Source organism: Lagopus muta, chromosome 5, assembly GCF_023343835.1.
Source record: "Lagopus muta isolate bLagMut1 chromosome 5, bLagMut1 primary, whole genome shotgun sequence".
Taxonomy (NCBI): Eukaryota; Metazoa; Chordata; class Aves; order Galliformes; family Phasianidae; genus Lagopus; species Lagopus muta.
In genome coordinates, this window is record NC_064437.1 from 63,632,457 (window position 1) to 63,645,752 (window position 13,296).

Below are 13,296 nucleotides of genomic sequence, written 5' to 3' on the forward strand. Positions count from 1 at the left end.
CAAAAATTACCTATAAAATAATCAATGTATCATGTACTGCACTAAAAACGTTCCTTTTTTTTTTCCTCATCAAGACTAGCTCTGGCAGTTCAGTGGATTATGCATGTTATGAAATATTTTACATACATTCTGTACTTTCTGTCCACTTCTTCTTCTGCTGGGTAGTCCCATTCTCACCAGTCTCCTGTCCCTCTTTGGGCTCAGCTGCTGGTGGCTCAAGGAGCCGTGCTTTAGCATAGGGCAGGATTTCTGGAGTGAGGTCAAGCAAGAAGAGATGAAGAGGAGCAGTGCTTTTATGGAAAGGTAGAAATCATTAAAGAAAAATGTTTGGTGCCATCCAGGTGTTGGTGCATCCATCAATGGTGAGAGCTCTAAGATCCATGAGGGGCAGTGAGGGTCAATGGCTGTGCCTTTGGTTAGCTGAGGAGTTCTTCCAACCTGTGCTGCATTCTGTGCTTGTCAGCCAGTGACTAACTGATGGATCAATTGCTGCTTGCAGTCTTCTTACACCTGGCTACAGAAGCTGGATGAGCTGTAGCCAATCTACTGTGATCTACTGAGAGCATTCTATGCCTTCAGTCCTTCCCTACAAATTGGTACCCAGCTGTTTTCCCTAAAGTTGTTTGAGAGCGATTTGCCTCCTGTGGAGTGTCACCATGCAAGAGGAAGGAGGACCAGCCCTGTCTGGTTCCCACCTGGTGTCACATTCCTGGCTTCTGACCTCGAGGTGGGCAGCACTAACTGCTGGGACTTCGGTAAGAATGAGCAAGCAGGCTGTTTCTCTTTACAAATAGAAGTGTTGAAATTACAGCTCCTTTGTAAATAATTGTGTTTAGAATAGCAACTGTCATATCCAAATGGAGAAGGATGGGATCTCTCGGGGTCCAGATATTTTCATTAGGAAATCCCATTAATGATCCCTTCCCTTTCCTTGCAGCCTTTCCTGTGGTCTTTCCTGCCCCTTCTGGATTGCACCAGAGCTTTGAAATTCTCAGTGCAGATCTCTCCATCTGCCTCTGCAGCACTGGGAAGTTGGCAGTGCAGCAGCATATGTATAAGGTGGATTTAGAAGTGTTTTCAGCTAAATGGGTTTAATTTTATCATTCTAGATGACCTCCACTCTCCAACATGTTGCTGATATCAGATGCATTGTAGCTGCTAAGAGAAATGGGATTCAACCATTCTGACAAAGGTAAGGGGACAAGCCTAGATTTTGAATATTTTGTTCCTTGCTCTAGGCATCAGAGCATTTTCCCTTTGTTCCTTTATGTAACGGGAAGCATTTGTTCAGTGCTATCCTGATAAAAGTGCAGTGCAAACTTTGTGTTGGAAATCAAATGCTGGGGTGGATCAATCTCCCAATCTCATTCAACTTTCAGCATGTTATTCTCAAAACACTTTGACAGTTGCAGACTAAAAAGACTTCAATTACCTTTAGAAATGACCCTCCTCGCTGTAGGATGAGCTGTGTTTCTGCTGACACCGCGTGCTGGCTGCGCAGCGGGGTTTGGTGGGCAGGATGCTGATCCCATGGCATTGCACTGAGACCAACCTGCCCACGTGGGGCTGCTGCTGCCCTTTCACTGCTCTCGCAAGGCTTGTAACCTCTCATTTTGGCATTTTGGTATTGTTAAAAACATGAATGTGGAATTAGCACTGAAACATGTTGCTACTGTGTAGATGCAGAAAATCGCTTTCCTGTTGCGTAGGTGATTGTTGTGGCTTTAAAGCTTTCTCTGTCCCATCAGCATGGAACCAAGACCCTGTCAATTATTGTTGGTTGATGGGTTGTTGTTGTTTTCTTCTGTTTCTTTCTTTGTTTTTCCCTTTCTAAAAAGGTGAAGGGAACAGTAGAGAAACCAAGGGGTTTCTCCAGGGTGTGGTTCAGGATTTGATGTTTAGAACTGCCTTTGTTCTTGCATTTCCCACACCTTACATTATTTATATCGCTCCTATGAGGTGCAGGTTCACGCACACAGAACTTCAGATTTTGTTCCTAGCCAGTACCAGGTTGCAGAGCCTTGCATTGAGCTGAAGCTGTCAGTGCTCACGTTCCCCATTCTCCCTGCTCCCTGGGCTGCCTGGTCTGGTGGTTGGTGACCCTGCACATAGCAGGAGGTGTCAAACTAGATGATCATTTTGGTCCTTTTCAACCCAGGCCATTCTGTGATTCTATTCCATGATTCTGTTTGAGCAGTATTGCAAGTGGGGGTGGTTGACCTGCAGCTAAGACCTGCTGCACATCCCATGCTCTCCTTCCCAGATCCACTCAGGTTCCTGTGCGTATTTCCAGTGGGTGAGTTGCTACTAGAAATGTTGCATTTTAATTTATAGCTAGAAAACAGAAGATGTGACTGCAAACCACACGTTGTGACCCAACCGCAGAACTGTCCCAGATTCTCACATCTTGTTTTGAAATTCTATGACAGCCTTATTGCCCAGGGGTATAACATAATCACTTTGCAGTTCACTGATATCCTTTCTTATAGCATCTGCACTAAATGTGTTTTTATCCCAGTTGAATGGAAGAGCACTTTTTGATTCTTCAAATGCAAAGGGGGAAAAAGAAAATCCAAAATGCATAACAGCTAAAATTGTGTTTGTTGTTGTTTTGGACATAAATATGGTTTGAAAATAAGCGTTTCCACCCTCTCGACACCCAAATTCTTCATTGATTATATTGTTTTCCTGCCTTTCATCTGCACAGAGGCTTGATAGCACATTCATAGCACAGAGCTTCTCCTGTTGTACAGTTTGCCAAGAAAACTTCTGAGTATGTGAACCACAATGTCACTGTTGGGCAAAGTGCAGGACTTGCTGGTGGCACCAAGTGAGGTGAGGGGGCTGCAGGGACCTGCCAACATTGCTCAGGTCCTGCAGGGCCACCTGGGGTGCTCCTGTCTGAAGGCCTTTCGTAAGAAAATGGGAGGTTTAGGTTGGATATTAGGAGGAAGTTTTTCAGACAGAGGGTGGTGAGGCACTGGCACAGGTTGCCCAAGGAGGCTGTGGATGCCCCATCCCTGCAGGCATTCAAGGCCAGGCTGGATGTGGCTCTGGGCAGCCTGGGCTGCTGGTTGGTGACCTGCACACAGCAGGGGGTTGGAACTGGATAAGCGTTGTGGACCCTTTTCAACCCAGGCCATTCTGTGATTCTATAATAATAGCAAAAAACAGATGTGGGTAGGAGCAGGTTACTGTGCTGAAGAAATCAGGTGTTTGGGGATTAAAGAAATCTCATAATTGTTACACTTGAGGAAGATGTGAGAAAGTTCTGCACTTCCTACTGTTTTCATGGTATGCACCTATATGTGCTTTCTGGGAATCGTAGGCCTATTTTAGTTTTAGGCTGTATTACACACCGTGCATGTGTTACTTAGGAGCCTTAAGTAATTCTGAGTATTCAATCTGACCCTTCAATTACATAGAAAAAAATCCATCCAGTGAGGTTTTGTTCCTTTTTCCTCCTGATGTCCCGTGGCATTTTCCTTGTTGCTGCTGAGGAACATTTCCCAGCGAGGGCAGTCCTGTCACACAGACGGGTGGTACTGCGGGTTTGTTGTGCCCTTTGCTGGTGGCTGACAGGAAAAGAGCATTCCTTGCAGTTCTCTGATGTTAAGAACGTTCCTCTTCAAACGGCGATATAATTACCGCGATGACCAAAGTTTGTGCAGCGCTTCATTTGTGAGGACATCCGTTTTGTGACAGCTCCTTTCCGACCGTGTGTGCTGACAGGGACAGCTTGAGCTGTCCTCCACATCCTCCCGAAATACCGGGTCCATCTCAGGACGCTTTGTCATAGGGTGTCTTTCCTACAGGTCAAGGTGTGCTCTGACCCTCACAGCTGATGAGCAGATGATGAAGAACAGCAGCACCTGCCTTGCCCCTTCCCTTTGGGCTGCATAAAAGAGGACTGGCCAGCAGGGAGAGGGAGGTGATTGTCCTCCTCTACTCAGCTCTTGTGAGGTCCCATCTGGAGCTGCGCATCCAGTCCTGGGGCCCCCAGTACAAGAAAGATGCAGAGCTCTTGGAACGAGTCCGGAGGAGGACCACTAAGATGATCAGAGGGCTGGAGCACCTCTCCTATGAGGAAAGGTTGAGGGAACTGGGCTTGTTGAGCTTGGAGAACGCTCTGGGGAGACCTCACTGTGGCCTTCCAGTACTTGAAGGGAGTGAATAAACATGAGGGAGGATGGCTGTTTTCAAGGGTGGATAGTGATAGGACAAAGGGAATGGTTTTAAACTGAGACAGGGGAGGTTTAGGTTAGATGTTAGGAGGAAGTTTTTCAGCCAGAGGGTGGTGAGGCACTGGCACAGGTTGCCCAAGGAGGCTGTGGATGCCCCATCCCTGCAGGGATTCAAGGCCAGGCTGGATGTGGCTCTGGGCAGCCTGGGCTGCTGGTTGGTGACCTGCACACAGCAGGGGGTTGGAACTGGATGAGCATTGTGGGCCTTTTTACCCCAGGCCATTCTGTGATTCTACAATATGATTCTATGATTCCCTCCCTCCTACCCTGCCATGCAAGTTGGCCCGTGGGCAGCAGTGAGGAGCTGGCCACCTGCAGCTCTCATTTTCATCTCTGTGAATGGGCATGGACAGCAATGTCAGCAGTCTCCCATACATGCACACTCATTGCAAACACTGTGAAAGCCATCGGTCGGTAAAGTAATTAAAAGCTGCAATGCTCCCTTGTCTGTCACCGCAGGTGTCATATTGTGCTGTTTGACTGCTGCCTTCCGCTGCCACGGGAGGTGCCAATGTTATTTCCTAAAATAATTGACGTTATTGTTGCTGGTATATTTTGTAATCAATCACCTTGGACATTCTGTTAGTCTTTTGCATTCTTTTTCTTGTAATTAGTGCACTCAGCTCATTGCCACGCTCGGCATGTTGATAACAATAAGCTGCATGAAGCAGTGTGAACCAAAGTGATGCAAATGTGTAAAAGCACCCCAATTCCACCCACTTCACACCGGGTTACGATAAGGTATCCTTCCTTTGCTTCTTATCGTAGAACATTCCTCTATGGCAGTATTTTTCTAATTCACTTTATTATGATTGCCCTTCTTTTATTCAATGGGAAGTGCACAGCTGTTTATGAGCACACATAGTGATAGGACGAGGGGCAATGGTTTTAAACTGAGACAGGGGAGGTTTAGGTTAGATGTTAGGAGGAAGTTTTTCACCCAGAGGGTGGTGAGGCACTGGCACAGGTTGCCCAAGGAGGCTGTGGATGCCCCATCCCTGCAGGCATTCAAGGCCAGGCTGGATGTGGCTCTGGGCAGCCTGGGCTGCTGGTTGGTGACCTGCACACAGCAGGGGGTTGGAGCTGGATGAGCACTGTGGTCCCTTTCAACCCAGGCCATTTTGTGATTCTATGAAGTCAGGATTTCTGTGGTTGCTGCTGAAATCCTCAATTTTTTGGGGGGGGTCAGTGAACCTTTAGCCCACCAAAAGTCACTTCAGAAGTCCTGGCTACCTATGACTTCCTGGCATCCCACACCAGGAGCTGCTTACTATCTGTTCAAGAAGAAAAACAGGATGAAAACTGAAAAACTGCTTTCCAAGGTAAGCACTTTAGGATGTGCACTTGTGTCTCAATAGGCAGCAAAGATGATTGTCTCCATTCCTCTGGTCAAGCAAGCAAGTCATTGTGAACAGATAATAATGGTCAGTACCTGTGTGCTGCAGGTGAATGGAGTCCTGCAGTCCTGGAGGACAGGCTCTGTCCTAAGAACACATTTAATTTGGTTCTCTCAGGACATCCTACTGTTAAAACTAATGAGCTGGAGTCTTCTCAGGACTGTTTCCCAGTTCTCTGCCACTGTAGGACCAGGTTGTATAAGATGTAGTTTTACTGGCTCAAAGAAATTTGAAGTACACAGATGCAAATGTTACAAACAAAATCAAAACATTGCAATGTTCCTAATTATGGAAATAAATGAAAGCTCTGCAAGGAGAGATGTACTACTGCAGAATAAATGATAGAGTGCACTACAAATAGCAGTCAGAAGCAAACACAAAGAAGTCTATACTACAGGAAAACCTGTTTGAAATGTTAATCTCAAATCATTTAGGCACTTAATTTATAAATGCTTGCTGTTTTCAGGCACTTCCAAAAATGCCTGCAGTTCTTTGGTATTTCACAAAATCCTTGGCTTCGTATCGTATCTATAGCGTATGTACTCCATATGTTTGTTGCTATACAGTCTCTCTGGCATGGAACAGAAATCCTTTCTGGGGGCTAAACGCAGTGTCAGTTATTATTTTTTGGCTTAACCCAGGATAAAAGAACTGTACAAAGTTCTAAAATCTTAATTGCTGTTAGATTTTACTACAACCATAGACAGACAAGGGAACACAGAGCGATTCCCTTCAGCATCCCCCAGGGCAGGAGCATCACCAGGCATTTTCAAGGACGTTTCAACCCAAGCATTTTTCTTCTCTCTGTGCAGGAGAGGGGAACAATTGATGTGTTGCAGAAGAAACCTGTGACATTTTCAGGTTTTTAACCGGCATCCAGAATTGTCTCCAGAAACTCCTGATGCCGTTGACCCAGTAGCCCGAGCTGCCTACAGATTGGCATGGATTGCTTCTGCATTATTGCTTTACATTTCATTGCCTCTCTCCCTCTGATAAACGTGTGGAAAAGTTTATTTGCAGAAAGGCTAGGAAGGAAAAGTGGTTATATAAAAAAAATACAGTTTGTCCAACAGTGCGTGGTTGTCTTTTATCTGATTACTTGACATTCTGGTCATTGACTGGCTGAGCTTCATCACAAAATGTTTCATAGTGAAAATAGAGAATTTCTATCCAACTTCCCAGATCATTTTTTCACTCTCTGACTTGGGATATGATACTCCTGAGGAAAAAGTCATTATCTCTCCGGCGCTGGAAAAGCATTTTCATGGTGCTTTTGGGTGACTTTTTGTTTTCTGGAGGAATGGAGATCTTGCAGCATATTTCAGCTTTTGCCTTTGGGAGAATCAAAGGTAAGAACACAAATTGCTGCACACAGCTGTGGCTGGAGCAGTGCCTGTACAGTGTGAGCAGAAGGGGGTAGGTACCCCACGCTGGTGCTTTGGCAGTTGTGCTACATGGGATTTTGGGAGTGCCTAAATGCACAGGAAACAAAGCCCACGGGTTTCTGGTTAGGCAGCATCGTTGGCACCCTTGCATCATGATATTATCCTGAAGCTGTGTTTGCTTTAGAAATGTGCCTCTGGCGCAGGCTGGCTGGCTGCAGCCCTCCCAGTCATGCCAGCAGCTGATGCCCAGTCTGGAAGAGGATTCCTGCAGCAGGGCAGAAGCCTGTACTTCCAGGCTCTGTTTCACTAAGCTCGGCAGCCTCACTGCAGCCCTTCCACAAGGCTGTGGGGCTGTGAGGTCAGTGCCTGAGTTGCCCTGGGATGCACTCATCCACTCCCTGCTCACCCCTCTCTCGGGGCCAACAGACTGGAGCTCAGCTTGCTGAGCCTGCTGCAAATCAGAACTAGAATCATAGAATGGCCTGGGTTGAAAAGGACCACAATGATCATCTACTTTCAACCCCCCTCCTATATGCTAGGTCACCAACCAGCAGACCAGGCTGCCCAGAGCCACATCCAGCCTGGGAAGCAGAAGAACAAGTTACGAATGGAATTTGAGTTTCTCATTTTATTTTAACTCTATAAAGAGATTGGTTGCTAGTGGGGCACACGGACCTGCATGTTTTTGTAACTGCGTGCAAGCTAAAATAGCACAGCACTTTCTCCTCTGATGCCATTAATACTTAAAACATGTATGGTTTTGCTAGGAGTGAATCGCACATCATTCATTGAATCACAGAATGGTTGGGTTGAAAGGTGTGCTCCAAAAGTGCCCCAGTTCCAACCTGTGGGTAAGGACACCCCCAGCTCATGGTGCCCAGGGCCCACTGGACACCTCCAGCGATGGGCCTGCTGCAGTTCATTAAAGGTTCGGTGATGCCACAGATAGCAATCTCTGCACAGGCCTCATGGCAGCCAAGCTACAAACTTACAGGTCTCTCAGATCAGTGCTGCATTCTCCTCAGACTCCCAATGATTTTGTGATGCGCGCAGATTTACACATATATACGCTGGCAATAAGAATCAGTGTTAGGAATGGAAGATTCAATTATATTTTACTGTTATATTTAACAAGAAAGACATAACATAAATTAGTGAAAATGCATATAAACACCATTTAATAAATACAAGAAGAAAGATACTTACATCCTCCGGCGTGTGGAGTTTATTGCCTTGTGCAATGTAATTAAGTTTATGTGAATATGAGCATAATAAGCTGTAGAAAGTCACAGAGCAGTGAACGATAACAGTGCATGTAGCTCTGATGATATACAGTGCCACAGCTGAAATGCTGAACATAACATAACCTTGCAGTTTGTGTAACAGAGTTGCTTTGCTGTGTGTTTGCTGTTTATTTTAAGTGAAGGATTGGAATGCTTGCCAAAGACGTAGGAAAAAAAACAATAAAAAAACAACACCAGGATGCACCCAGTGTAACGATGCTGCAGTCTGCTGCTTAAACACCTCCTCTTCTATTTTCTATGTGTGTTAACTGCGAGATCCCAGTAATTCCTTTAATGTCTCTATTTGCAGCCGTTTGACCCTTGTGCAACAGCAAAAGTGTGTGAGAGCAACGTTGAAAGCTGCTGTGCAGCTCCAGGCTGTGCTCCTCTCCTTTTCTGCAGCTTTTTAAGCTTCCTACAGGGTACAGAGCGTTCCAAGGTAAGAGGAGAACAGATGCTTTGCTGACCTGAGCTTGTTGAGCAGCCTTGGAGATTGAAGGCAGACCCTAGCAGGGCCTGGTAACTCGGGTTTTAAATCCTGTAGGGATTTCGGCCTCCTTTTTGGCTGCAAGAATTGGCTCTTTCAGCAAAGAGGACTGTGTGCAACTGATGCCCTGGGAGCCTCGAGCACAGAATGGAATTTTAGCATCTATTGCAGAGCTTGACATTTCTCTGTATTTCCCGTGTTGCTTCCCAGCCTGTGACCTAAATTATGAGCAGAAGATATTAAGCCTGGATTTTAACTTAAGAGCTGACTACACCCACAGGACAAATTAAAACACAGTGTTGTTTTTCCACTGAAGGTAAGCAAGCAGTGGAATTATACTGGATTCTTTATTTAAACTGCTGCCAGAAGTATGAAGTTGTGAGCCATAGCCTTTCCTAGTCTTTGCTCTTTCTCCTCCAAGCCCCCACAATGGTTAGATGCAGCATAGTCACAGAATCATACAGGCTGGAAAAAATGACTCAGATCCCCAACCCCAGCCCACCCCCACCATGCCCACTGCCCACAGTGCCACATCTCTATGGCTCTGGAACACCTCCAGGGATGATGACTCCCCCCCACTGCCTGGGAAGCTCTGCCACTGCATCACCATAGCCCTGGTTTGGCTTGCTGGCTTGTGACATGAGAAAATGCCATCTCACCTAAATTCCTTACTTCTCTCTGCCTGCTATCAAAACTGTTGTCCCCCCAAACTAGCATTTGCCATCTCTTTTACAAGTAGCTGGAATTCCTTCACCATAAATTCTGTTGGATTTTGTGTGTGCTGGCATGAATATTGGAGTGCCCAACCACTTATCTGTGCTGGGTTTGCAGCTACCTGGCTGCCACCACTTCTGTAAGTATTAAATACCTTTTTTTTTTTAAATCCTTTAAAAAAAAATCTGAATTTGCAAATGAGATTCTAAATAGATATTCTCAGTCTTTAAATAACCCTGTCTCCTTCCATTATAGGTTTCCCTGGGCCAGGTCTTTCAGCTACTCATGCTGTACTAGTGCATTTAAACCTTCTGTCCTTCGGTGGAAAGTGAGATGCTTAAACCACAATCCCCCTTGGCTGTTTTGGGGAAGATTTGGTTCATGTTGCACAATGAGGTGCTTCATATTGGGTGCATTTGATGCTGTGAAATTTCAGCTAATACCACAAAAGAGTTAACTGATTTTTGCAGGTTCCAATCTAAGTTCATCCCATGTCAGGATTTTCTCCCCATAGACAAGGTCATAATCTCATATCTGAAGGCAAATATATAAAATGCATTTTAGTGATCCCATGGAGTCGTTTCCCAGGCAACTTACCATCTCCATCTGCAGCGGGCTGTGGGCTTTGCCTGGCCTTGTGCTGGGGAGTCTGCCACCAGCCAGTGCCCCTGGCCAGGCCCTGTGCAGGGCAAAAACACAGAATGGTTTGGGTTGGTTTGGGAAGTTTCCCCTTGAAGCTAAATTTACTGTGGGCCTGATATCCTCCAGTTTGGATGCTTGAGTTGGAAAGGTTGCAGGGCTGTTGCATCACACCAAATGGGTGATAGCTTCTGGGAACACCATGCAATGTGCACCCCAACTCAATGAGGATGGGTGATCCAGGAGCTGCCCCTGTCCAAGGAGAAATGCTGGCAGTGCAAGAGATGAGGATTCCTCCTTTCCAAAGTCGGAAACGTGAGAATCAGAAAATCACCTTTTATACAGGGCAATAACCATAGTAAATACATTTTCCTTTTGTGCTGCCTTCATTCTTGCAGAATGGGACTGACCTCAAAAGGATTTTGTGGGGCATGAAGCGTGCGTGAACAGCGTGCGCTCTTCTTCGAAACCCATCTCAATCCCTGTCAGTGTGTCTATGGGAGAGGTTGTAGGTCAGAAAGTAGCCCTGGGAAATTCAAAGCTATCAGGCTCTGTGTTTCCTATCTCTGACTTTTGGAACAGAAATAGCCAGATTGTGCCTTGTGAGATCTGCAGGGATTGTAAAGCAGTTTGGTGTGGCTTAAGATCACGGTGTGTAATTTTGTTAAAAACTCACACTTTGAGATGTGCACCAAGTAGGCACAGTTGTGCTGAACTGTGAATCATTCCAGATAAGGGAAATCTTTGGGTTGCACTCCTGGTTACGTCTTTGATGTGTAGTTATCAGTATCCAAGCTATGCTGGTATGCCCACAGTATAGATGTGCCCTAAGGCCAAGAGCTTCAACTTTCAAAGAACATGTGTTGAGAGCCTCTGCCCTTATATCAGAACCTTGCAAAGAGCTGAATCACGGCATTTTTAGCTCCTGTCCTGTTGGCTTAGATGATACTGATCTTACAAAATTTGGCAATGCAGAGAACTGTAGGGTTATTTGAGTTTCAAAGGATCTTTTACCTGTATTGAAGTCCTGCTGTTCCGGGAGCTGTGTGAGCTTCTCTTTCTTTGTCACCTGTTTTTAATTTGTTATACAAGTGTGGAGAACCTCAGTTCTCTTGAAGTGATGGAGAAGGGCAGGTCTGGGCTGGGCTCTGGAGCCCAGTGCTGGATCCCTATGCTGATAGAAGTATCACCTCATCCCCTGACATTGCCCTTCTTCCATAAACCCTGCTGAGATGGCATCTCAGCTGTCCTGTCACGCTCATGTTATTGTCCAGTGTTCAGGACCAGGTGAGTAATGCCCATGGTGCTACCATGAAGTGCTAGCTCAGCTGTGCTCCTTCCTGTCGTGTAGTTGAGTCCTTAAGCTGTCCTTTGCAGCTCTTAAAAAGCCCTCTGCTCTTAAAAAGAAGCTTTAAGTCCCTTTGGAAGTTTCACCCCACGTATCTTCGCTCTTCATGGTTAGGACTCACTCAGTCTTTACTGAAAGTGCAGTATTGAAGTCTGTCAGAGAATTTTTTTCCGTGTACTTGTGTGATGGGAATTGGGCTTAAAAGCATGAACTAGAACTACGCAAATGAAAGAACTGGCTGTCAGCAGGCAGACTCTTTGAAAGGAAGAAAGTCATTGGGATTTTCTGTGGACTACCTGGTTGCTTCTGAGAGTCAACACAGCATCACGCTGCATTGACAGTCCTGTTAATGCAGTGTGTCTCCCACACTTTTGCTGTAGGGAGTATCTGGAGAATATCCCATGTCTTATCCTCAGAGAGTAATCCTGATCCTCATCATTTATGGCCTTTCCTATTTTCTGGAGAGCAAGGTTGTGTCTCCTCTCCAATTACTGGATTTTGTGTTTGCTCTTGATTAACAATTAGCAGTTGATTACTTCTAAAGTTAGCAGCCCTGGTGGGAGGAACACATGCAAGACAAATTTGAAGAACCTGATGTCTTCAAATTAAAAGGAGAGGGGATTATAGGCTGAATAAAGGAGGCTGATGCAACTTTTCAAAGAGTTGTATCATGGGCTGAGACAGCCATCTGCAACAAGTTTTGATCAAGAAAACTGAAATATCTTCTGCTTTTTGGCTTGTGATATTTTCAGATGAAGTCATTGATAAGGAGAGAACTCAAGGGAAAATTGTGCTTGTTGGTGGCTTATGTCCTGACAAAAACATGTCAGCGTGGGCACCAGCTGCATGACAGCAGCACCAACTCTGTCCTACCTGAGAGCCTTTATAGGCAATGATTGTCACCAAGTATTGCTGCACAGATCAAGCAGTGAAGCTCCATCCCTTCATCCATGGAGTCAGAGACACCTGGCATTTGGGGAGCTTCTGTCCCAAGCTTCTGTCTCTCACTGCCCTTCCAAAGCAGCATGGTAGTAGGGTTTTATTTTCTTGCCCAGAAATCTGAAAGCACCAGTATGCTCTCAATGAAAGCTGGGCTTTGTATTCTGTTTAGGTCATGATGGAGAAGACCGTGTCAAAAGGCTTTTGCAGAAAAGGACAGTTCCTCAAAAGAGGCTGTAACATACGTGTTTATTTAAGTGGCACAGACAAGTAGAAGGAGAATAGTGGTGAGTTAGAGGAGCATAAGGAACAGATGGGAAACGCTCTGAGTTTTGAAGAAAAGGTGTTCCTCACGTCCTGCTGCTGTTCCAGATGTTGCCACTCACTCCCTAATGGTGTTTCAGGTCTTGTGTTGCAGCTCTGCCTTGCTGCCCTTCTCACAAATGCCAAGAGCTGATCTGTGGAGTAGCTGAGATTTCCCCATCGCCAATATTGCCTGTGCAGAAGGAAAAGAGCCACTCCTGCATTTTGGTCTTGAGATTTTCTCATAATTGTGTGCCAAAATGGAGGTAAATTCCATACTTTCCCAACGAAAGGAGGACCAGGACTGTTTGTAGAGGAAATGAGAGCTGACAGATGTTTCACATCCAGCTGACCTGCTGCCATGCTGAAGGTCACTCCAGAGTAAAATCTGCCCAGGTGTGGGCCGTTCAGCCCTTCCTGTCCTGGTCGGCATTTTGGCATCCTCTGGGTCTCTCACTGGAAGACAACAAATATAGACCTGCAGGTTTGTGCCCTGCTTTTTGTTTCCTAGCCACAATTGTTTCACTGGGTTAGCTCTGACCAGCTTTTGCTGTACA